At 41.6% G+C, this 24,004-nt stretch overlaps 2 pseudogenes; both read left to right on the forward strand.

Annotated features, from left to right (window-relative positions):
* The first annotated feature begins 5,765 nt into the window (after window positions 1-5,765).
* LOC147415832 (U2 spliceosomal RNA) lies at window positions 5,766-5,877 on the forward strand (annotated as a pseudogene).
* Window positions 5,878-23,052: 17,175 nt separating this feature from the next.
* Window positions 23,053-23,164, forward strand: LOC147415833 (U2 spliceosomal RNA; annotated as a pseudogene).
* Window positions 23,165-24,004: the final 840 nt, after the last annotated feature.

The following is a 24,004-nucleotide window of genomic DNA, read 5'->3' on the forward strand; positions in this document are numbered from 1 at the left end:
TTATGGTAATTTGTTAATTACAATATACCTTTTCAAATACAGTTAGCCAAACTGATTGCTATGTAAGCCTGTCCTTGCCCACTGCTTCCTCTGAGACTGTCCGGACCAAAACCATCAAGAACTGCAAAGATCCGGTGTGGAATGAAACATTTTGTTTCAGGATACAGAGACAAGTAAAAGTAAGATGCAGAGTGCATTTGTTTTTCTTTGGGGGGGGCAGAGATATCATTGTGTGATTGGTTTGTAGGGCACCATAAAAATAAATACGTGTGAGGGGCTACAAGGCTGAGAGTTAGGCTATAGCATGAATTATGGCATAGCATAAAAGATAGCCAAGGTATTTCACAACTATTCATAGAATGTTCTGTCACTTTTCACTTTCTCTTCTTCCTTTTCAAGAGTAAAGGTGAGAATTTCAGAGTAATTTGAACAGCGTAAAAGAAATGTACGAGCTAAGCAGTGGAAGCATCACAGTGCTGTACTTTTTTTACTATTCCTTTGGAATGACCTGCGACAACAACAACAAAAAGCTAAAGTTTGCAAAAGATTACCAGCTGAGCTTTTATGATGAAGATAAACGTTAGCGCTTAATATTTGCAAGTCCCACCACCCACTCCCTCCAAAACTCAGCATCAACATCAGAGCCCAGAAATCCACAAAGATCAACGACAGGCCAAGTAAGCCAAGCTTACTTCACACCTGGGGCAATCAAACTCTGCTTTAACCTCACACCCTTCGTTTCCTAGTGTTGGTGGCAGAGCAGGACAAGAACACTTCTACCTGGTGCCAGATCAGCAGGCTGGTCCCCTGGCTCTCTTGAGCGTTGATAAACTCCTCCAAAGAGCGTTCAGAATAGCTCAAAGTATTGCTACACCACAGGATCTCCAGTGGAAAAAAAAAATCCCTCTTGCCTTTGTCTGCACAAGTTGCCCATGATACAACTTCTTGGGCTTTCTTCCACAGTGTTAGGCTGTACTGGTGCTCTGGTATGGCTTTCGGCATTAATACGTCTGCGCATCTGTGGCCTACATCCAGCGCTTTCCCTGCACCGGACCTAAAAAAATTCTGACTTCGTTCAAAATATGAGTGAGGCACAATTTCACTGACCCCTGCAGGTTTATCAGTGAGGCAAAAGCCAAATGACAAACATTGCAGCACGGGAACAAACCCCCACTATTCGGCCACTCTTGCACCGGAACACCTGCTCCTTGCAACGGTTTGTGGCTGACAGGTCTTTCAGAACTGCAATACCACAAGTAAGAGATGAAAACAATCTCTTGGCCACAGGAAGCTGCTTCAACTAGTCCCTCAGAGAGTAGTATTTGGGAGGACCTTACACTTACTTTTTTGTGTCATTTCACATCATCTATAATTGGAAAGGTATCGAGGGTAGATTCCTAATCCTAAAACGATGGATGACTAAGGTAATTTTCGTTCAGTGAAAAGCTGTAAGGCCAGAATTAACTCTCTCCAGTGTGTTTTCTGGGGGGGGGGGGGGGGTGTGTGTGTAAAGGGAAGACAGGTTGCATGTACTGTGAGTATATAGTATCACCTCCTGCAGTTCTCAAGTGGTCATTTCACATCAGACATCTGGGCTTGTTAGTAGCTGGACCTGTGCAAGGGCTATTCACCTGCATATCTGCTGCTGCACAGTGTTCTGCCAGAAAATGGAAAAGTTCGGTGTCATATCACAATTTGATGACACTGCATCATTTTTAATACTCCTAGATGTTAGCACTTAAGATAAATAAATGTATGCCCTAATTTCGAGGAGAATTTATTCTTTTTGTCTTCGTTTACTCAGTTTTGTGTTTGTGGAAGGGTTCTGAAAGTAGGAAAACATATATCAACCTGACAAGAATACGAATGAAATTGGGGAAACATCTACTGGCAAACAGCACAACCCCCTCTACCTCCAAGAAAAGGAAAACAAATAAAATTTTGTTGAAATAGAAGTTTTAAAGTCATTTCATCCACAATACTTTTGGTTGTTGGTTGGGGTTCTGTCGAGCTGTTGTCCTCCAGCCTACACATAGCTGCTACTATCTTAACTGATCCACGCATTGCTTAGGCTGCCAGATCATAGGTAGCCATGTATAAGTGCTGTGCGTTATCATGCCCTTATCTTGAATTGCTAATAACTCTTGGCACAGCCTTGGTGTGTACAGCCTTCCCCCAACACACCCCTCTGGTGTTTAGCTATCAAATAAACTCAGCATATTCCCTCCCCTTCCCTCTTGATGCTCTCGGGCAAAGAGGAAGGTGGGGCAAGGATAAGCCACTTGCTCCTCAGGAGGTGCCTCCTTAAAGTTTGCAGAGGCACTTTGGGCGTCACTGCCAGCTATTGCCTCTAATAGTGAAGTTGCATCCACACCTGTCTGCAGCTGGGAGCACGATGGGATCATACTGGAGTGTTCGTGAGGTAAGAATGCAAAAATTCAGACCATTAGAAGCTGAAGATGAGCGGAGGTGAGATTGTGGCTGGGATTCTGGTGCCTAAAAGAGGACTTGGGAGCTGTTAGTCCAAATTCACATATGTATTTAGTTATTTATGTCAGGAAGACTGACAGCTTTGCTGGTATTGGCCGTCCTGTGGAGGCACTTTTGGCAGTGGGGGAAGGAAGGCCAGCCGCAGTGGGTGATCCTCGTGGAGGCTGGGAAGCAGTCTGAGGTGCCTCACAGGAGCTTGCTGCGGATTTGAGCTGAGTCTGTGGTTTGATGCAAGCATTAGGTAAGTTTGGGTCTTCCACAGGGCAGCATCTGCCAGCTATGAGTATAGTCACATGCTGTGCCCAGGTAGCTGTGCTAGCAGCCACCTGTTAGTGCTGTACACAGGAGGGTCACTGACTAAAACCAGCTATTATCATGGACACGAAGATGGTCCTAGTTTGGTATTTGTGCATAACTTCACAACCTTTCACCTGTTTGCACTTTGCTATTTCTAGGAAAAGCTCCTGATAAAGATTTTAAAAGGAAAGTTGGAATTTTCACTAAATAAAATTATCTGAAGAAAACATCTGCTTTCTGTGTGAAATTTCAACTGTTCAAGAGAATGAAACATATTTTGCCTTTGTCTACAGGTGTTTAATGGAGGAACTTCTCAAGCATGTTACACTTAAGCTTAATTGTTGATAAAGATTTCTTTTAAATTCAAATGTCCTGTCATGTGATGCAAGAATTAATGTTATTCAAAACTATTTTACTGTGTTATCAATTTTACTGTTATTTCTTCCATCAATGACATATTTACACAGATGACTATTTCTTTCATTTCTTCTTCTTTTTTTAACTCTACGTAGACGTGGTTTTAATTTCCAAAGCAGTGCAAGTAGTTCATCTTCCAATTTTACTGCACAGCTTTGAAAATTGCAACACGCGCTTATGTGAGGTCATTTTTTATGAAGTATGAGCAATTTAATATTAATGTGGGTAATAACTTTGTCATTTTTCTGCAGAGTGAAGAATGCCCATGCTGCTCACTGTCTGTGAAAATCATAAGAATGAGAAATCTGAGAAAGGCAGATCAGTGTGAGTATCACAGTCTTTCCTTGCAGATCCCAGTAGTTCAGTTCTGAAAGCAGAGATCATAAGCAAGCTCTGTAACTTCTATTTGTGTATGAAGTGTCACCATGGTTTCAAATATTGATGTGTATTTGAATTTGGACTATTCTTAGAATATATTTTGGTATAAAAAATATCTTTCAGTTCATAGAATGTTACTATTAGTGAAAATATCAAAGGTCTACAGCAGTATACTGTAACGTATCTTAACTGCTAACAAGCTTCAGAGACAGTTTTGCTGGCTGTTAATTTTCAGTTGCTATTTTTGATGAACTGGGATGCAGGCTGCATTTCTGCTTCTCAACGAAAATGTCAGCACTGATGCAGAGTGGCTGCCAGAGCCTGTAGGGTAACATGGGAGATTTGGTATCATCTTCTGCACCTGTGTGGTTTTTTGTGCACAGTAGAAATACATACAGGCACCTCTGAATTTCTATTTGCTTACGTTAAAAAAAAAAAAAGGAGCATTTCTTGACAAACAACTTTTTTTTTTTCTGTTAAATGTTAAATGAAATATATTTGAAATACCAGACTTTCAAGGCAAACCAGTACCGTTGAAGTGTCTCTGGGGACTTGGAATGGGTGGAAGTGGAAGTGAAGAGAGGGAAAAAAAAAAAAAAAAATCTCAATAATTACTCAGGTAGAAGAAAGCAAGCTGAAGGTCAACTCAAATATCTGCCTCGGATAGAAAGAACAAGGTAGGAATGCAATGGAAAGGAAGTGAATACAAACCCTTGCATATTAAGTGAATTCAGCAAGAGTATTTACCTCCATGGAGATTAGTATGCAATTCTTGCTTTCCTGCTGTGGAGCATAGCACAGGAATATTGCCTTTTCTTGAAAACAGCACGTCTTCAGGTGGGGATGGTTCAGTTCCCTCTCTGCCTTTTTAATCTAAGCTGACCTGTTTTTTGGCATAAATGATACCAGCCCTAGGGAATGCCTAAGTTGTCCTGACAGCCGATAGCATTAATATAAATAACAACCTACAGAGTTGCTAGCCAAGTATCTGCCTCTGGACTTAAAATCGGGAATGTTTATTTCTTTCTCAGCATTTTATGAATGGAATGATTGTAAATGACAGTCTTTACATCCTTAGGACTGAAGACCTTCCAGAAGTCTAGAGCTCTTAGCTATATCTTAGCTCTTTATCTTTTATTAGTCTTTGTCCTGTATCTCAATTTTGAGCAGATGTTTGACTGTCTGATTGCAGGTATGAAGCTATATCACTGGAGATGTGCTTCCAAAGCCGGATGTGGAAGAAGGTCTTTGCTGGCAAGAGCCAAAAGAAACAGGGCTAGGTGCCAGGGTCTGAGAGAAGCAGTCTTGTCCATTCCCCGTCCCAGTCGCCTTTCTTTATTGTGCACCAGAGCACCATATTTTGTTTTCCCTCCCAGAATCAGGAGCAAGATACCTGTGGTACAGCAGCGAGCCAGTGAGATTTTATCTGCACCATACCTGTATGCTCTTTGAGAGTGGAGTCATGCCAGTTGGTGTGATACATACCACAACAAATGAGACTGTGTCAAAAAGTATTAACTGAATTGGCAAAGCGGTGTGAGAGTGCAGTGGGAACCTGTACCTGTTGGCCCTTCCATTCTTGACGAAAACATTGTGCAGAGAGGTTTTAATACCTAAACAATGAGAGAAGTCCTCAAAGGAAGAGATCCAAAGGCACAGGTTAAAAGCCTCTGCCATGGAAGAAGTAGATGTTGGCACGTTCAGCAAAGTTCACTTTGTAGTCTACAGCAACTTTAGAGCGGTTTAGGCTGGAGAGCATTTGTGGGCAGTGAGACAAGTGGAGACTTTGAAAGCAGCTTTGAGACTCCCAACCTACCCATTTCACTGTACGTAGAGGCGCCTGAACATAGCCCAATGATTTAAGAAGAAAGTAAGGATAACTAGTCAGGCTTACATAGCTGTATTTCTGCAGATACTTTCCTAAAATTAGTCTTTGCTCAAAAATTATTTTTTTAAAAATATTTTTGTAGGATTATATTTGGCATGTCATTCATGTATTTATTCAAATATTTCTAAATATTTGAAATATATTTAGCTCAAAATATATTTTAGTGTAAGAATCAGTTGTATTTCCCACTCACAGTTATTTGATTTAGTTAATAGTTCTGTAAAACCTAAAGTTGTTAAGAGAACCAGAGAGCTTAAAGATGGACCAGAAACGATTCAAACTGCAAAGAGCCATCATCGTTTCTCGGCCTTTTGGCTAAGATCAAGTGTAGTGTCTGTTCTTATCAGTTTGATATCTGATACGTCCTCGATGAGGGGACTTTATTTTTGAGGTGGGGTTCAGTCTGCTCTCCCTAGTAACAAGTGATAGAACAAGGGGAAATGGCCTTAAGCTGCACCAGGTGTGGTTCAGGCTGGATATTAGGAAGAATTGCTTGACTGAAAGGGTTGCCAGGCACTGGAACAGCCTGCCCAGGGAGATGCTGGAGCCACTATCCCTAGAGGTGTTTAAGAGAGGGGTAGATGTTGTACTTAGGGACATGGTTTAGTGGTGTTGATAGAGCTAGGACAAAGGTTGGCCTCGATGATCTTGAAGGTCTCTTCCAACCAAAACTCTTCTAGGATTCTATGATCTTTGCTGGAGTCAGCGTCTGATTAGACCAAGACGTGGAAGACTGCCTGTCATAGATGAGCATGCTTTGCTTTTCTTCAGCTGTGTCACTGAGTAGCTAAAGTGTCCTCCTTGTGCAGGAGGACTGCTACCTGCAACCCACAGCATCCATGTCTCTTGGCAGATGTCACATAATACAGGACTTGGTTTTTTCTTGTTAAAGGATAGCTGTGGCAATCATCTATAATCATGGTCTTTTCCCTTTGTGTCAGACAAAAGAGTGTATTTGCACATGATGTGAGCCTAAGAACAAGAATTAGGCTGCTAATGTGTGTTGTAATCTGATACGAAAAAGGCTTACTCATGAATCAGAAGGATTTGTTCCTACATTATGCAGGTTATCAGACAACTTCAATCTGAGTAGTGTATATTATTCTAAAGACACTGCTGTTGCAATTTCCAGGCAAGTTTGAGTTCGGCTAAATTTTCCCTGTCAGAAGTCGTGAGAATAGTGATGCCAGACTGGTCAAAAGGTTCGTCCAGATTGACAGTATATCCCCAGAACTGACCAATAATAAATACTCCCAGGCAAGGCAAACACCAAGTCATGCTTTTCCCTGCCCCGCTCTCCCAGGAGATCTGCAGTTCATGAGGTATGTGGCTGAGAGATCCTGAGTCAAAAAGTCATGTTTGCATTTTATTGCCGTACCTAAAATGCTTGACACTTGGAGGCCACTAAGAGATTTTACTTTGATATCTTCCAGCTCACTTTGCACTGGACAGGAACCCAGATAGTCTTTCTCAGTGTCATAGGAAAACACAAAGCCCAGTTTTAGGGTCTTATTCTTCAGGGCGGTCTATATACTTACATTGCTAATTAAATAGCTACAGATATTTCTTTTTTCTCGTCTTTGACTCGCATGGGCAGCAGAAATGCCCACTTGAGAAGATTTGGCCCTTTTCAGGATGGTGTGAGGAGGCCTTTTCTGCACAATAGTTAGGGTTAGCCCTTGCACAAAGGCAACTGTGCCCTTATATTTAGTCCAAAAGCAGCAGAAAACTTATTATTAACAGCTGCATGACTGCAGCTGTCTCTTGCTTTAAAACCGGAAGCTTTGTGGCTGCCACAAATCATGAATGCATCCACCAGTCCTGAAAAATCTGGATTCATGGCCTGGATGGTGCTGTTTCTCTGCAACTGTACAGGATGGTATGAGGAGATTTTTGGAGAGAAGTGTTTAATGGCCCATAGTCTGAATGTTGGTTATCCAACCAGACTGCTTTGAGGCATAGACAAAATCGGGAGCTATTGGCAGCCTCACAAGCAAGAGTCACAAGCAGAGGTGACTGGGCTCCCCATGTTCCTGCGTCCCCATTGCAGTGCCCAGGGAAACAAGAATGGCTGTGCTTCATCAGACCAAAGGTCTGTCCTGCCCTGTGCTTGAGAGTGGCCAGAGGCAGGTGCTTGGGGGGAGGAGTATGACAGTAGGGCAAAAACATAAAGTGCTCGCTGCATGATGTGCTCTCCCAGCATTTGATCACTTCAGAGCTGGTAACTTCCCAGGGCAAACAGAGTTTTTCTATGAATGCAGCAACACTTCCAGTCTACTCTGGAACCTACATAAACTGTGCATCAGCAGCAGTCTTCGTCCAGCCTCTGGTTTTCATGTCACAAAAACCTTTGCTGGAACTTCAAGGTCTCATCCTTGTAGTGGCAGAAATCAGTTTTGCCTTCACTGCTGAAAGGCTTTGAATCTATTCTGCCATCCAGTGACTTCCCATGATCTTCCCTTACTTTCCTTGTCAGCTGGTGTAGTGGAGATTGACTTTCAGAAGGCTTCCCATATGTGGGAAGAGACTGGTTGTTGCAAGACTCTTGTTTGCTAAGGGCTGGTCCACCAGCCAAGTTCACCGAGAGAGAGAGACTAATTTTTATCTTCAGGGCTCCCCACCCACTTCTTCACAGCTCCCCTTGAAGCCATGGTCATGCAGGGCTCTGCATTTCCACCATTTAACCATGGGAGAATTTCTTTCCTGAGGGACTGCTCTGCTGGCCAAGTACCACGGCGTTTCACCCCCGCCGTGTGCCAATTATGACAAGAACTAGACCAATGCTGTGTAAATTCCCCAGAGCTCCTGTTTTCAACGTGGCTGCCTGGACCTGCTTCGCTGTGCACCCGGCGCTTGCTCTTCCCAGAGGCCGCTGTTGCAGTCACAGAAGGGCGCGGGCTGCCTCACACAGCTGGCAAATCTGGTTTAGCACGGCCCTTTTCTTGATGGCACAGTTCACTGGTCTTGCAGGAGGGAAAATAAGTATCTTCTGCAAATTGGCACCTATGGGAAAGAAACCTGTTTTTTTCATGGGCTGCAAGTGAAATATAAAGTAACATTTTTCTCCATGCATGTATGTTCACTTCAGGAGACAAAAAAAAAAAAAAAAAAAAAGTCTTTAAAAATATTGACTTGCCCTACTTTGTATTTAGCAAAGTCCAAGGCTCCAGAAAGTTTTTCCTCGAATGGCCTACAGCTACTTGTTTGTTTTCTTTAGTATGACAAGCTAGTCTCAATCAACATTCTCATCAGATAAAACCTTAGGCTTGTCTTTAATTACAGTATTAAATATGGTACTTGTTAAATCTGGGCCTTGTTGCTATGTAATTTCATAGCAAACTCCCAGTATTACACTGCCCACTGATTTTAAAGGTTGGAAGGCAGAATTACTGTTTTCCTTGTGTCCCCCTAAATCCTGTGCAACACCATCATAATAATGAATTCCCTTTCATTGCCTTGTTCTCCAAAGGAAACTGTTGTGTGTGGAAAGGACTGATTGAAGAGGGCACACACAGGAAGCCAGGTGTACTTCGCTTCACCTTTGTCACTGACTGTAGCACCAATGTGAGGGATGGCAGGCAGGTAGCATGGGCAGTCCCATCAGGCAGCTGCCGGGGCTGGCTAGGGCTAATGGCATGTTTGCTTTAGGGTGAAAACTTTTCCCTGTTAAAATGACTATGGCCGCTGACTTCTGCCGTGGTTGAGAGAAATCCTGGGACACAGTCCTTCGAAAAAGAGGATCGATGTCTTTTCAGGACATCTCGTCTACTTTCGTGATGCCGTTGGCTGCTCAGGGAGGCTGCCTTTACATTAACGGAGAGACATTCTGAAAGCAGCCCAGGGCACATGCTTGGCAACACGAATCTGCAGAAGGACAGAGAAGCAGCTATGTGGATAGCTGCCAAGTTGCAACAAGACCTGTAAACAAAGATTTCCTAACTGGTTAAGAAACTGAAACAAACATGTATAAAAGCAACTGTTAATCACCAAAAGCGCCTCCCTGTGATTTCATATCCTGAAATGAGGCTTTTCTTACTCCAATTGTAAGCCGATTAACTCAAGATCTAGTTGCACAACTACTAATATACCTGTCAAAATGGAGCCCTGGTTCTGACCAATGTTTGTTATCACAGTCATAACCGCAGTTAATAATACGAGTAACAAATGAATGGATAAACTCAGTGAATATTATGTGAATCAACTTCACAGCTGCAGTTCTTAACAACCTCTGTTCCTTCCTATTCAATCTTCTTTTTGATTTCATCTACTCATGTTATCCAAGTCTGTCCCTGCTCTTCCTCAGTTCATTGCTACCATCTAAACACACGCCAAAACCTATTTTCCTTCAGGTTGCCCATTTTCTGTTCTCTAGACTAAGAGATTATTTCCAGGGTTTTTTTTCCCCTCTCTCAAGTCTTTGATAGCCATGATGGAGTGCAGTTTACAGAGCGTAGTGTAAAGTGTGTTGTATCGCATTATATAGTAGTGGTAAGAAATGTGGAGACGAAAAGCTTATTCTGTGCCTTCATAGCCGCATAAGCCACCACTGAAAAAGACAATGCTACGTCTATCCAAGGAGCTCATTAGTATGTTATTTGCTTAGAGTTCTTGGTCAGGACACCTCCTTACAGCTGTGGAAATAGTTGCATCTCTACCGCTAGGTATCAGTGATTGTATGTAAGTACACCATGCATCTTCTTGCAGCCGTGCTGTCTTCTGTGTACAAGAACAGAAAGCTGTTCTGGTGGTGAAAGTTATGATGTGCTATGTCCCCTCATGACTTCCTTCAGATTCTTGGTGTAACCTTGAGGAAGATGAGTTTCCTCAAAACCTTAGCTCCTCATCTCTAAAAGAAGGACTTCAACAAGGTCACTAGGAGCCTCGCAGGGGCATTAGGAGAATGAAGTCATTACGGGCTGAAGGGTTGATAAAAGGAGAAACCAACCTTAGGTAAACGTTAGGCTTATCTCTGCCTCATAGGCAAAGCACAGGTAGTATTGCAGCTATTGTCCTTCATTGAACAGGGATGATGTTTAAAGCCTTTTATGATGGTACTACGTGTTCCTAGCAGACTTCATTAGCCTCTTGTTTGGAGGCTTCCACCTAACAAGTGCTTGAAACAGCTTTTAAAATGTTTCACGATTTTTGAAAATGTCACAACCTGTTTTAAAACAGGTTTGAAAGGATAGAGACAGTGGAAATAACAAGGGAGAAGACGGACTGGAATGAATAGGTGACAATGGCAGCGATGTGGAACCACATGGTGCTTTGAAAGGAGACACGTCCATGCACTAATTCACGATCCTTCATTCCTCTGCCATTTGGCTTGCAGAGTTAAATGGCGGTGACAGCCTCTGCTCAGAGCTGGATGGATGTTTCTGCAAGAGCTGAGATGTGTTTCATGAAGTGCTGTGCCAATAAATAACACAGCACAAGAGTAGCATGCGGTTTTTTCAAATGTATATATAAGCAACTTCAGCAGTTGTCAACAGATAATGATGATGAAGTATGTGTGTTGATTTCTCAATAGGCTTTCTGTATTTACAAATTTCCTTGGGCTGGGCTGTGTGATACCTTCTCACCGCTTAGGAAGATGAGCATTGCCCTTTTCCCATGCTTACAGTCCTCCACATCTTCTCAAGGGTTATCGTACCTTGGTGATTTTAATCATCCTCGGTAAGGACTGTATTTTACTCAATATCCTGTGTACTGTTGCTCAACGATGTGTTGAGTTTAAGACCAAAGTATACTTTGCTTGACTTTGAACTGAACAGTAACGCCAAATTGAGTATTAGCAGATCTGTGTTTACAGTACTATTAGTTGTTAGAATTTGGACATTCAAAGTAGTTCATAAATACCATGGAGATCAATTTGCTTATTGCAGGAATTGCTCCAGGATTGTTGAGATATTCTTTTGATGAGAAGAAGGTACAACGTCTCGTCTTCAGCATTTTATCGTGGAAAATACATTTAAATGCATTTTTGCCCAAATAGATTTTCTTATGCACTGTTACAGAACCTGGAGAATATATTCTAGTTCTCGTTTCATCAAGACAGCAGTATCTGCAGTTCATCCAGTTCTGCATTAAGCAGTGTGACTGATACTTGTAAGCGGTGATTCATTCTTTCCTGCACCTTCAGAACAGAGACCTGTTTCATTTTTTGCATCTGTGTCCTTTTACACATGTCTAAATGAGTGCTGCTGAGGTGAGCTGTACGTTCAATGCGATAAGGCTTGCGGTACGTCATAGTTCCCATGGAGGTTCAGTCTGAAGAGTCCGAGTAATGCCAAGGAAAGCCTGGCCCACAGGCAAGATTCACAGAGCTTGAGAACTTTTATCAGCGATGGTCTCCAGAGAGGAGCTTCAGAAAGTCCTTTTGCTGAACCTAGGACATTGATTACCTTGTAGATAAGGACCAAGAATCAAGATGTAGTTTGATGTTATGTGGGAGGCCAACGTAAAGTAGAGAGGCTAGATTTAACGTGGCTATGATAGTCCACATTCAGAAAAGACATGTGAGAGTGTCCACATGAGACTACGGCTTCTCTCCCAGGGATTTTGAATGATTGTATCCTCAGCAGCGGCCAATAAAGTAGTGCTCCAGTGGTAGCCAGAGAAAGTCCACTCACAAATGTTAGTACTGGTGTTTGCATTGTGTTCTGCTATTAAATTGCAAATCTTTTTGAATGCCTCCCTGGCAAAGGTGTTAATCTCTTCCTGTTTGTTCAGGACTAATCTTGACTAACTTCTTTTAAAGACTTGCCTTTAGTTCAAGAATAAAAACTAGACAAAAGGGATCTTGGGTATAACTGTTCCTTGTAAGTCAGATATCTCTGTTCTTAATGCCTTCATTCATTCTTACTCACAGGAAAATTGCTGCAGGCTGCTAGATCAGTTGGGAGTCCTGGAGGACTCCAGTCAGAATATGAGTTCATTTAATTTCACTGTGAAAATAGGATTAGTTGTAGTCTTGTGATAAAAGACGGTCTGGAGGCTGTATGTTTTTCTGTGGCTTACTTTGATGTGAGAGAAACCAATGGTGACATCTTTGTAGAAAAGATGTGTAAAAAGCGAAGACTTGGCTGCCAAAAGCAAAGCGCATGTTGGCAGCACATCCGAGTCATAGTATTTATGTCAGGATAAACCATTGCTGCAATGTAAACTTTTAATCCAGGCTGAATGAACGCTCTGCTTAACAAATAAACCGAAATAATCAAAACGTAATCTTCACCTGCGTGTTATGCCCTGTAGGTCCAGAATTTAATTCAGAAAACGATGGCTGAGGTTTACAGGTTTTGGGCGGAATTCTCAGGCACATGAAGAACCATTTACAGTGTGGTGTAAAAATTCTCTTCCAGTGAGTTGTCCCTGTATGTTATGGAGTTATTGAGCAGCATCAACGTCTTTCCTTCAAATTGGCTGCTGTAAACCATCCTATGAGGGAATGAAGCAACTTACTGCACCCTACTTTTGTTACTTAGTTATACCAATGTGTTTTATTTCTGTGCCGTTTGCTTAGCCATAACTCTTCCGTCCTCACCATAAAAACAAAGAACCTCTACAGGTATCTGTTTTTATTTAGGTGTATATTTAGGCAGTAAATTTGTACAGATTATCAGTGCTAGCTTCTTCCTGAGAGACAGAGACTTTGGGACATTTTTAACCTTAGTCATCATATTTGCAAATATGGGTTTTGAGACATCAGTCCCAGCGAAAGGAGAACACCTCATGTCAGTCAGCTGACCTTGTCCTCACTATTATATTGAGCTACAGATTTTTGGTAGCTCCCCATTCAGTACCAAAGTTTGCTTGAAAGAAAAGATATCTAGGGCAAGTGTCCCTACCATAAAGTTTAGTTATTCAGTAGCAAAATTTTGGTTTCCAAACTCTGAACCTCAGTTGGAAAATCCAAAACAGAATTACTGCTGCAGTTCACTGTCAGTCCTGCAGCTTAATCTCAGTCTCTCTGCAGATTATATCTCCCATGATGTATTGCTCCTGCTTTTTCAGAAAAATCCTGGAGAAGAATGTGAGAAAAAGTACCATAACTACATAAAAAGCGTGCCAGAGGCATTTCTGAGTCGAAATGCCAATGCTTAAGGTGAGGGAGGGGGAAATAGTTTTAGCTAAACATTAAAACCATTTTTGTTTCTATTCCCCCTTCTATTCACTCTATTCTATTGCGTGCATAACTTTCTTGGGAGCACTTTATAAAGAAAGAAAATCCGTGAGTGTTGATTTGCTGGTTCAGCTGCTTCTGGTATTGCTTTTGTTGTCACTCCCATTTTTCTTTGAAATCTGAGGCACTTGCAGCCTGTTTCGAAGTCTGTTTCCATTATGTTTCCCTCTGATAATGGTTTCGTCAGATGCCCAGCAGTTCTAACTACCCACTGTATCTGCATCAACACTGTCAATGTTTGGCCAAGACTTATTTTCAGCTAGTTTATTTTTAAATGGAAGGGAAGGAACTCTCTAAAAAATATTTTCCAGTGATAGGTGTGAGATTGCACAACATACCACTGCAAGAGAGTCTAAGGTTGAACAAAGGAAGCCTGACCTGTTAATAATACCTCTCAGCCAAATATAAACAGCTTTTTGGTTCCTACTGGCTGACACTCTGAGAGTAGGAACAGTGAAACAGTGGCAATGCTTATGAAAAGTTTAAAAATGGATGTACCTATGGAAATACAAGTTTTCTAGTTCCACTCTGCTGAAAGAGAGCATATGTAAAGGTGATCTAATGACATCTGCGCCTCTGTTAGCATGTGACAATCTTGCAAGAACAGCTACATGTACCCAAAATGCCTCTTAGGCTACATAATTTATCCTTTGTTTCTTTACAGAGGAGCTGGGGTGGATGGGAGAAGTTGTAGCACAGCTGTCTGTGGGCTTCTCTGCATTATATTGTTTCCGTTTGATGATTGTATTGGGATGGTACGCAGAGGCTCTAGGTATGCGTTTAGGACTTGTTACTTGGACTTTGTATGTGTTTGGAAAGGAAAGGCGTCAACTTTTCTGATGAACTTACAGTCTCACTTTATACGCGTCGAAGAAGGAGGTTTGAAGTTGTTTTGGAGACAGTGCCCAGATATCTGGGAATTGATCTTTTGGGCTGATGTACAACATAAGGATGTCCTATCGCTTCCTTCCAAGACAGTCAGGGTTGGAAGGGAAACCGGTTAGTTGATTTCCATGCAATATAATTGATGATACGTGATTACCCTGTTTATTTCCTTCCAGCATAAACATAGGCATCACGTGGCGGCAATTCCACATGACACCTTGTAGGCTCACCTGGGCTGCTGCTCTTCTCCTGAAGGAGGACCAAGTTTACCTTGTTTGTCCCTCTTTGATACGTATCTGGGTATCAATACCGTCTGAAACGAGTTACCTAGAAAATTTATAAAATATTTCTCATTAGAGCTAACTCTCTTAGAGCTGGAACAGTTTCCCTAATATTCCTCTTTGTTTATTTCCCTCCGACCAGGCAGAGCCACAGATCATTGTCCTGTTTGTATCGAGCATTGGGACATTACAGAACCGTCGTTTGACAGTCTTTTTTGTTGTTGTTGTTGAAGCAGCAAACTCAATTCTTTCAGCTCTTTCTCATATGCCAGGCTAAGTAAATACTCTTCAATCTGGACCTGTTTCATTTTAACAGCTGTTAACAGTTAAAGCCTTTTATGGTGGAGGGAGGAAGGCAGTGGAAGAGGACTGCAACGTAGAAGACACTGAGCATCCACTTGTTCCTGCCCAGGGCTGGGACTGTATGCAAAGAGATCTCAGTGCTAAATATAATCACCTGCACTTACTTTTAACATTGTGTATTTGGGATCTGGTCCAAAATTTATCTAAATTTGTGCTGTATATATAAGTTATGGTAAGTCCTGCAACATAGTAGTTCTGGAGCATAGTTTCTTATTCTTCCTGCAGTGGTCTGGCTGCAATTGCTTGTTTTCAGATTCAAATATCTTTGCCTCTGCATTCTTGTCTTGGGCTATGTTGAGACTGAGGCCTCACTGGTTGCTAACTAAGCTGGCATTAGATATGGATTAGCAGGTTGCAGGACTTTGGTTTTGCTCTTATTAAGGATGAGCAGCCTTGCTAAAGACTGGACTAACGTCTTAAGTTGGCTATGGGTCTATTGTGTTCAGAGAGGGTGAAGGACTGAACGAAGATCCCACCACAGCTCTCTCTAGACACAAGATTGTAAGTCGCAAGTTTAGAGCTTCTTTAATACTCTGAAAATACTGAATGCCTGTCTTCTAAATCAGGATTCATAGGTAGTATGTACAACAAAGAGATATCCCAGAATGAACAAATTCCCTAAACTACACATGTATCAGTAGTCCATTAGTGACAGACACGGTTGCTGAAGAAACATATTCTTACTCTCACCTGCTTCTCTGGTATCATCGGAGGAAGTCAATATTATCTTTTTCAAATGTTAAAAATCAATGGAATAATTGTTGAAAATATCGTGGGAGAGAGAGCTAAAGAAACGTTTTTATCACCTCCTTTAACAATAAATTGTTATCTACAGTTACATTGCACATATTCTGCATGTTATAATTGCAGTAGTAAGTCTAAAAATATCCTAATATTACTTGCAAAAATTATAGACATCTGCATTTGCGATGCTGAAGTAATTTCTTCCTTGCTATGGACAGTAACGGAGAAACTATCAAATGCATGCTGGAAAAACTTGGAGATGTTTCATGTTCAGACAAGATCAGAAGATGTGGCAGATAAATTATACATGACCTGATTGCACAGATTGCTTTAAGCAACAGCTATTCATTGCCACACGGGTTACACCACAAGTTTAAATGAAGTGTGGAATGAGAACCAAGAGACTGGTAGAGAAAGAATAACATAATTACTGATAAGGCACTCTCTTCTTGTGGGTCATGTGGAAATACGACCAACAGTAGTTATTTTTTGCATAATGTTTTTAATCATGGGATGTCAAAGCAGATTACAAAAGAGGAAAGGATCTTTATCACTGTTTTATTGATGGGGAAATGCAGACAGAGAAGCAAGATAAATTTTAATGGAAGCAATTGCCCAGAGTCACTTAGCAGCCTGGAGCAGACCCGAGTAGACCCGAGACCGGAGCCAGCACGTCATGAGACCTTTTCCAGCAGTTTACCCACTTGGTCAAGCTGCCTCTCAGCATGCATCCCGCAGTACCAAACTGTCTGTTATGAAACCCAAATCTCACCTGTTACTGTTTCTTCCCTGTCAAGGCTCAGAGTTTAAATCAGTAAGATGAAAGTGCATTGCTCCTTTTTGCATTTTTATTGATGGTGAAGCGCTGTGATCACATGTTGGGTGAGACTGTTGGCTAATTACATAGGCTACAGCTACGTGGAGGCAACAGAGCAGAGAGCAAAGATCCTTCATACCCAGACTCTCTTTAGCACTTCTGTTCCACTCTCAAGAGAAAAGGACAAAGTTAGCCCCAAATGCTCAAAGAATTAAATATTTTACCCTTTAAGAAGGTTGTCTTAAACTTTAAATCTTTTGCTTCTCCGTTACAGAAATCTGTTGATTTGCAACAAAGAGGGGACATACAAATAATGGGTTTTGTTAAATAACACTAGCTCTGCATATTTTTTTCTTACCAGTTGTACTTAATGCAGTAGCTTCTTTGACTCTCTGTTAACAACCAGAGCTCCCACCTGCAGGAGAGAAGCTGTAGTAGTGAGTGCTATTGAATAAGGACCTGTAAGAAAAGTAACAGAAATAATCTCTCCTTTTTTGCAGCTTGCTGTCTATACAGTGATGTTAAGGCTGTGCTCTAATGTATTTATGGTAATTTGTTAATTACAATATACCTTTTCAAATACAGTTAGCCAAACTGATTGCTATGTAAGCCTGTCCTTGCCCACTGCTTCCTCTGAGACTGTCCGGACCAAAACCATCAAGAACTGCAAAGATCCGGTGTGGAATGAAACATTTTGTTTCAGGATACAGAGACAAGTAAAAGTAAGATGCAGAGTGCATTTGTTTTTCTTTGGGGGGGGCAGAGATATCATTGTGTGATTGGTTTGTAGGGCACCATAAAAATAAATACGTGTGAGGGGCTACAAGGCTGAGAGTTAGGCTATAGCATGAATTATGGCATAGCATAAAAGATAGCCAAGGTATTTCACAACTATTCATAGAATGTTCTGTCACTTTTCACTTTCTCTTCTTCCTTTTCAAGAGTAAAGGTGAGAATTTCAGAGTAATTTGAACAGCGTAAAAGAAATGTACGAGCTAAGCAGTGGAAGCATCACAGTGCTGTACTTTTTTTACTATTCCTTTGGAATGACCTGCGACAACAACAACAAAAAGCTAAAGTTTGCAAAAGATTACCAGCTGAGCTTTTATGATGAAGATAAACGTTAGCGCTTAATATTTGCAAGTCCCACCACCCACTCCCTCCAAAACTCAGCATCAACATCAGAGCCCAGAAATCCACAAAGATCAACGACAGGCCAAGTAAGCCAAGCTTACTTCACACCTGGGGCAATCAAACTCTGCTTTAACCTCACACCCTTCGTTTCCTAGTGTTGGTGGCAGAGCAGGACAAGAACACTTCTACCTGGTGCCAGATCAGCAGGCTGGTCCCCTGGCTCTCTTGAGCGTTGATAAACTCCTCCAAAGAGCGTTCAGAATAGCTCAAAGTATTGCTACACCACAGGATCTCCAGTGGAAAAAAAAAATCCCTCTTGCCTTTGTCTGCACAAGTTGCCCATGATACAACTTCTTGGGCTTTCTTCCACAGTGTTAGGCTGTACTGGTGCTCTGGTATGGCTTTCGGCATTAATACGTCTGCGCATCTGTGGCCTACATCCAGCGCTTTCCCTGCACCGGACCTAAAAAAATTCTGACTTCGTTCAAAATATGAGTGAGGCACAATTTCACTGACCCCTGCAGGTTTATCAGTGAGGCAAAAGCCAAGTGACAAACATTGCAGCACGGGAACAAACCCCCACTATTCGGCCACTCTTGCACCGGAACACCTGCTCCTTGCAACGGTTTGTGGCTGACAGGTCTTTCAGAACTGCAATACCACAAGTAAGAGATGAAAACAATCTCTTGGCCACAGGAAGCTGCTTCAACTAGTCCCTCAGAGAGTAGTATTTGGGAGGACCTTACACTTACTTTTTTGTGTCATTTCACATCATCTATAATTGGAAAGGTATCGAGGGTAGATTCCTAATCCTAAAACGATGGATGACTAAGGTAATTTTCGTTCAGTGAAAAGCTGTAAGGCCAGAATTAACTCTCTCCAGTGTGTTTTCTGGGGGGGGGGGGGGGTGTGTGTGTAAAGGGAAGACAGGTTGCATGTACTGTGAGTATATAGTATCACCTCCTGCAGTTCTCAAGTGGTCATTTCACATCAGACATCTGGGCTTGTTAGTAGCTGGACCTGTGCAAGGGCTATTCACCTGCATATCTGCTGCTGCACAGTGTTCTGCCAGAAAATGGAAAAGTTCGGTGTCATATCACAATTTGATGACACTGCATCATTTTTAATACTCCTAGATGTTAGCACTTAAGATAAATAAATGTATGCCCTAATTTCGAGGAGAATTTATTCTTTTTGTCTTCGTTTACTCAGTTTTGTGTTTGTGGAAGGGTTCTGAAAGTAGGAAAACATATATCAACCTGACAAGAATACGAATGAAATTGGGGAAACATCTACTGGCAAACAGCACAACCCCCTCTACCTCCAAGAAAAGGAAAACAAATAAAATTTTGTTGAAATAGAAGTTTTAAAGTCATTTCATCCACAATACTTTTGGTTGTTGGTTGGGGTTCTGTCGAGCTGTTGTCCTCCAGCCTACACATAGCTGCTACTATCTTAACTGATCCACGCATTGCTTAGGCTGCCAGATCATAGGTAGCCATGTATAAGTGCTGTGCGTTATCATGCCCTTATCTTGAATTGCTAATAACTCTTGGCACAGCCTTGGTGTGTACAGCCTTCCCCCAACACACCCCTCTGGTGTTTAGCTATCAAATAAACTCAGCATATTCCCTCCCCTTCCCTCTTGATGCTCTCGGGCAAAGAGGAAGGTGGGGCAAGGATAAGCCACTTGCTCCTCAGGAGGTGCCTCCTTAAAGTTTGCAGAGGCACTTTGGGCGTCACTGCCAGCTATTGCCTCTAATAGTGAAGTTGCATCCACACCTGTCTGCAGCTGGGAGCACGATGGGATCATACTGGAGTGTTCGTGAGGTAAGAATGCAAAAATTCAGACCATTAGAAGCTGAAGATGAGCGGAGGTGAGATTGTGGCTGGGATTCTGGTGCCTAAAAGAGGACTTGGGAGCTGTTAGTCCAAATTCACATATGTATTTAGTTATTTATGTCAGGAAGACTGACAGCTTTGCTGGTATTGGCCGTCCTGTGGAGGCACTTTTGGCAGTGGGGGAAGGAAGGCCAGCCGCAGTGGGTGATCCTCGTGGAGGCTGGGAAGCAGTCTGAGGTGCCTCACAGGAGCTTGCTGCGGATTTGAGCTGAGTCTGTGGTTTGATGCAAGCATTAGGTAAGTTTGGGTCTTCCACAGGGCAGCATCTGCCAGCTATGAGTATAGTCACATGCTGTGCCCAGGTAGCTGTGCTAGCAGCCACCTGTTAGTGCTGTACACAGGAGGGTCACTGACTAAAACCAGCTATTATCATGGACACGAAGATGGTCCTAGTTTGGTATTTGTGCATAACTTCACAACCTTTCACCTGTTTGCACTTTGCTATTTCTAGGAAAAGCTCCTGATAAAGATTTTAAAAGGAAAGTTGGAATTTTCACTAAATAAAATTATCTGAAGAAAACATCTGCTTTCTGTGTGAAATTTCAACTGTTCAAGAGAATGAAACATATTTTGCCTTTGTCTACAGGTGTTTAATGGAGGAACTTCTCAAGCATGTTACACTTAAGCTTCATTGTTGATAAAGATTTCTTTTAAATTCAAATGTCCTGTCATGTGATGCAAGAATTAATGTTATTCAAAACTATTTTACTGTGTTATCAATTTCACTGTTATTTCTTCCATCAATGACATATTTACACAGATGACTATTTCTTTCATTTCTTCTTCTTTTTTTAACTCTACGTAGACGTGGTTTTGATTTCCAAAGCAGTGCAAGTAGTTCATCTTCCAATTTTACTGCACAGCTTTGAAAATTGCAACACGCGCTTATGTGAGGTCATTTTTTATGAAGTATGAGCAATTTAATATTAATGTGGGTAATAACTTTGTCATTTTTCTGCAGAGTGAAGAATGCCCATGCTGCTCACTGTCTGTGAAAATCATAAGAATGAGAAATCTGAGAAAGGCAGATCAGTGTGAGTATCACAGTCTTTCCTTGCAGATCCCAGTAGTTCAGTTCTGAAAGCAGAGATCATAAGCAAGCTCTGTAACTTCTATTTGTGTATGAAGTGTCACCATGGTTTCAAATATTGATGTGTATTTGAATTTGGACTATTCTTAGAATATATTTTGGTATAAAAAATATCTTTCAGTTCATAGAATGTTACTATTAGTGAAAATATCAAAGGTCTACAGCAGTATACTGTAACGTATCTTAACTGCTAACAAGCTTCAGAGCCAGTTTTGCTGGCTGTTAATTTTCAGTTGCTATTTTTGATGAACTGGGATGCAGGCTGCATTTCTGCTTCTCAACGAAAATGTCAGCACTGATGCAGAGTGGCTGCCAGAGCCTGTAGGGTAACATGGGAGATTTGGTATCATCTTCTGCACCTGTGTGGTTTTTTGTGCACAGTAGAAATACATACAGGCACCTCTGAATTTCTATTTGCTTACGTTAAAAAAAAAAAAAGGAGCATTTCTTGACAAACAACTTTTTTTTTTTCTGTTAAATGTTAAATGAAATATATTTGAAATACCAGACTTTCAAGGCAAACCAGTACCGTTGAAGTGTCTCTGGGGACTTGGAATGGGTGGAAGTGGAAGTGAAGAGAGGGAAAAAAAAAAAAAAAAAAAATCTCAATAATTACTCAGGTAGAAGAAAGCAAGCTGAAGGTCAACTCAAATATCTGCCTCGGATAGAAAGAACAAGGTAGGAATGCAATGGAAAGGAAGTGAATACAAACCCTTGCATATTAAGTGAATTCAGCAAGAGTATTTACCTCCATGGAGATTAGTATGCAATTCTTGCTTTCCTGCTGTGGAGCATAGCACAGGAATATTGCCTTTTCTTGAAAACAGCACGTCTTCAGGTGGGGATGGTTCAGTTCCCTCTCTGCCTTTTTAATCTAAGCTGACCTGTTTTTTGGCATAAATGATACCAGCCCTAGGGAATGCCTAAGTTGTCCTGACAGCCGATAGCATTAATATAAATAACAACCTACAGAGTTGCTAGCCAAGTATCTGCCTCTGGACTTAAAATCGGGAATGTTTATTTCTTTCTCAGCATTTTATGAATGGAATGATTGTAAATGACAGTCTTTACATCCTTAGGACTGAAGACCTTCCAGAAGTCTAGAGCTCTTAGCTATATCTTAGCTCTTTATCTTTTATTAGTCTTTGTCCTGTATCTCAATTTTGAGCAGATGTTTGACTGTCTGATTGCAGGTATGAAGCTATATCACTGGAGATGTGCTTCCAAAGCCGGATGTGGAAGAAGGTCTTTGCTGGCAAGAGCCAAAAGAAACAGGGCTAGGTGCCAGGGTCTGAGAGAAGCAGTCTTGTCCATTCCCCGTCCCAGTCGCCTTTCTTTATTGTGCACCAGAGCACCATATTTTGTTTTCCCTCCCAGAATCAGGAGCAAGATACCTGTGGTACAGCAGCGAGCCAGTGAGATTTTATCTGCACCATACCTGTATGCTCTTTGAGAGTGGAGTCATGCCAGTTGGTGTGATACATACCACAACAAATGAGACTGTGTCAAAAAGTATTAACTGAATTGGCAAAGCGGTGTGAGAGTGCAGTGGGAACCTGTACCTGTTGGCCCTTCCATTCTTGACGAAAACATTGTGCAGAGAGGTTTTAATACCTAAACAATGAGAGAAGTCCTCAAAGGAAGAGATCCAAAGGCACAGGTTAAAAGCCTCTGCCATGGAAGAAGTAGATGTTGGCACGTTCAGCAAAGTTCACTTTGTAGTCTACAGCAACTTTAGAGCGGTTTAGGCTGGAGAGCATTTGTGGGCAGTGAGACAAGTGGAGACTTTGAAAGCAGCTTTGAGACTCCCAACCTACCCATTTCACTGTACGTAGAGGCGCCTGAACATAGCCCAATGATTTAAGAAGAAAGTAAGGATAACTAGTCAGGCTTACATAGCTGTATTTCTGCAGATACTTTCCTAAAATTAGTCTTTGCTCAAAAATTATTTTTTTAAAAATATTTTTGTAGGATTATATTTGGCATGTCATTCATGTATTTATTCAAATATTTCTAAATATTTGAAATATATTTAGCTCAAAATATATTTTAGTGTAAGAATCAGTTGTATTTCCCACTCACAGTTATTTGATTTAGTTAATAGTTCTGTAAAACCTAAAGTTGTTAAGAGAACCAGAGAGCTTAAAGATGGACCAGAAACGATTCAAACTGCAAAGAGCCATCATCGTTTCTCGGCCTTTTGGCTAAGATCAAGTGTAGTGTCTGTTCTTATCAGTTTGATATCTGATACGTCCTCGATGAGGGGACTTTATTTTTGAGGTGGGGTTCAGTCTGCTCTCCCTAGTAACAAGTGATAGAACAAGGGGAAATGGCCTTAAGCTGCACCAGGTGTGGTTCAGGCTGGATATTAGGAAGAATTGCTTGACTGAAAGGGTTGCCAGGCACTGGAACAGCCTGCCCAGGGAGATGCTGGAGCCACTATCCCTAGAGGTGTTTAAGAGAGGGGTAGATGTTGTACTTAGGGACATGGTTTAGTGGTGTTGATAGAGCTAGGACAAAGGTTGGCCTCGATGATCTTGAAGGTCTCTTCCAACCAAAACTCTTCTAGGATTCTATGATCTTTGCTGGAGTCAGCGTCTGATTAGACCAAGACGTGGAAGACTGCCTGTCATAGATGAGCATGCTTTGCTTTTCTTCAGCTGTGTCACTGAGTAGCTAAAGTGTCCTCCTTGTGCAGGAGGACTGCTACCTGCAACCCACAGCATCCATGTCTCTTGGCAGATGTCACATAATACAGGACTTGGTTTTTTCTTGTTAAAGGATAGCTGTGGCAATCATCTATAATCATGGTCTTTTCCCTTTGTGTCAGACAAAAGAGTGTATTTGCACATGATGTGAGCCTAAGAACAAGAATTAGGCTGCTAATGTGTGTTGTAATCTGATACGAAAAAGGCTTACTCATGAATCAGAAGGATTTGTTCCTACATTATGCAGGTTATCAGACAACTTCAATCTGAGTAGTGTATATTATTCTAAAGACACTGCTGTTGCAATTTCCAGGCAAGTTTGAGTTCGGCTAAATTTTCCCTGTCAGAAGTCGTGAGAATAGTGATGCCAGACTGGTCAAAAGGTTCGTCCAGATTGACAGTATATCCCCAGAACTGACCAATAATAA

The sequence above is a fragment of the Leptosomus discolor genome, chromosome 3, assembly GCF_034619465.1.
Source record: "Leptosomus discolor isolate bLepDis1 chromosome 3, bLepDis1.hap2, whole genome shotgun sequence".
NCBI classification, from domain to species: domain Eukaryota; kingdom Metazoa; phylum Chordata; class Aves; order Leptosomiformes; family Leptosomidae; genus Leptosomus; species Leptosomus discolor.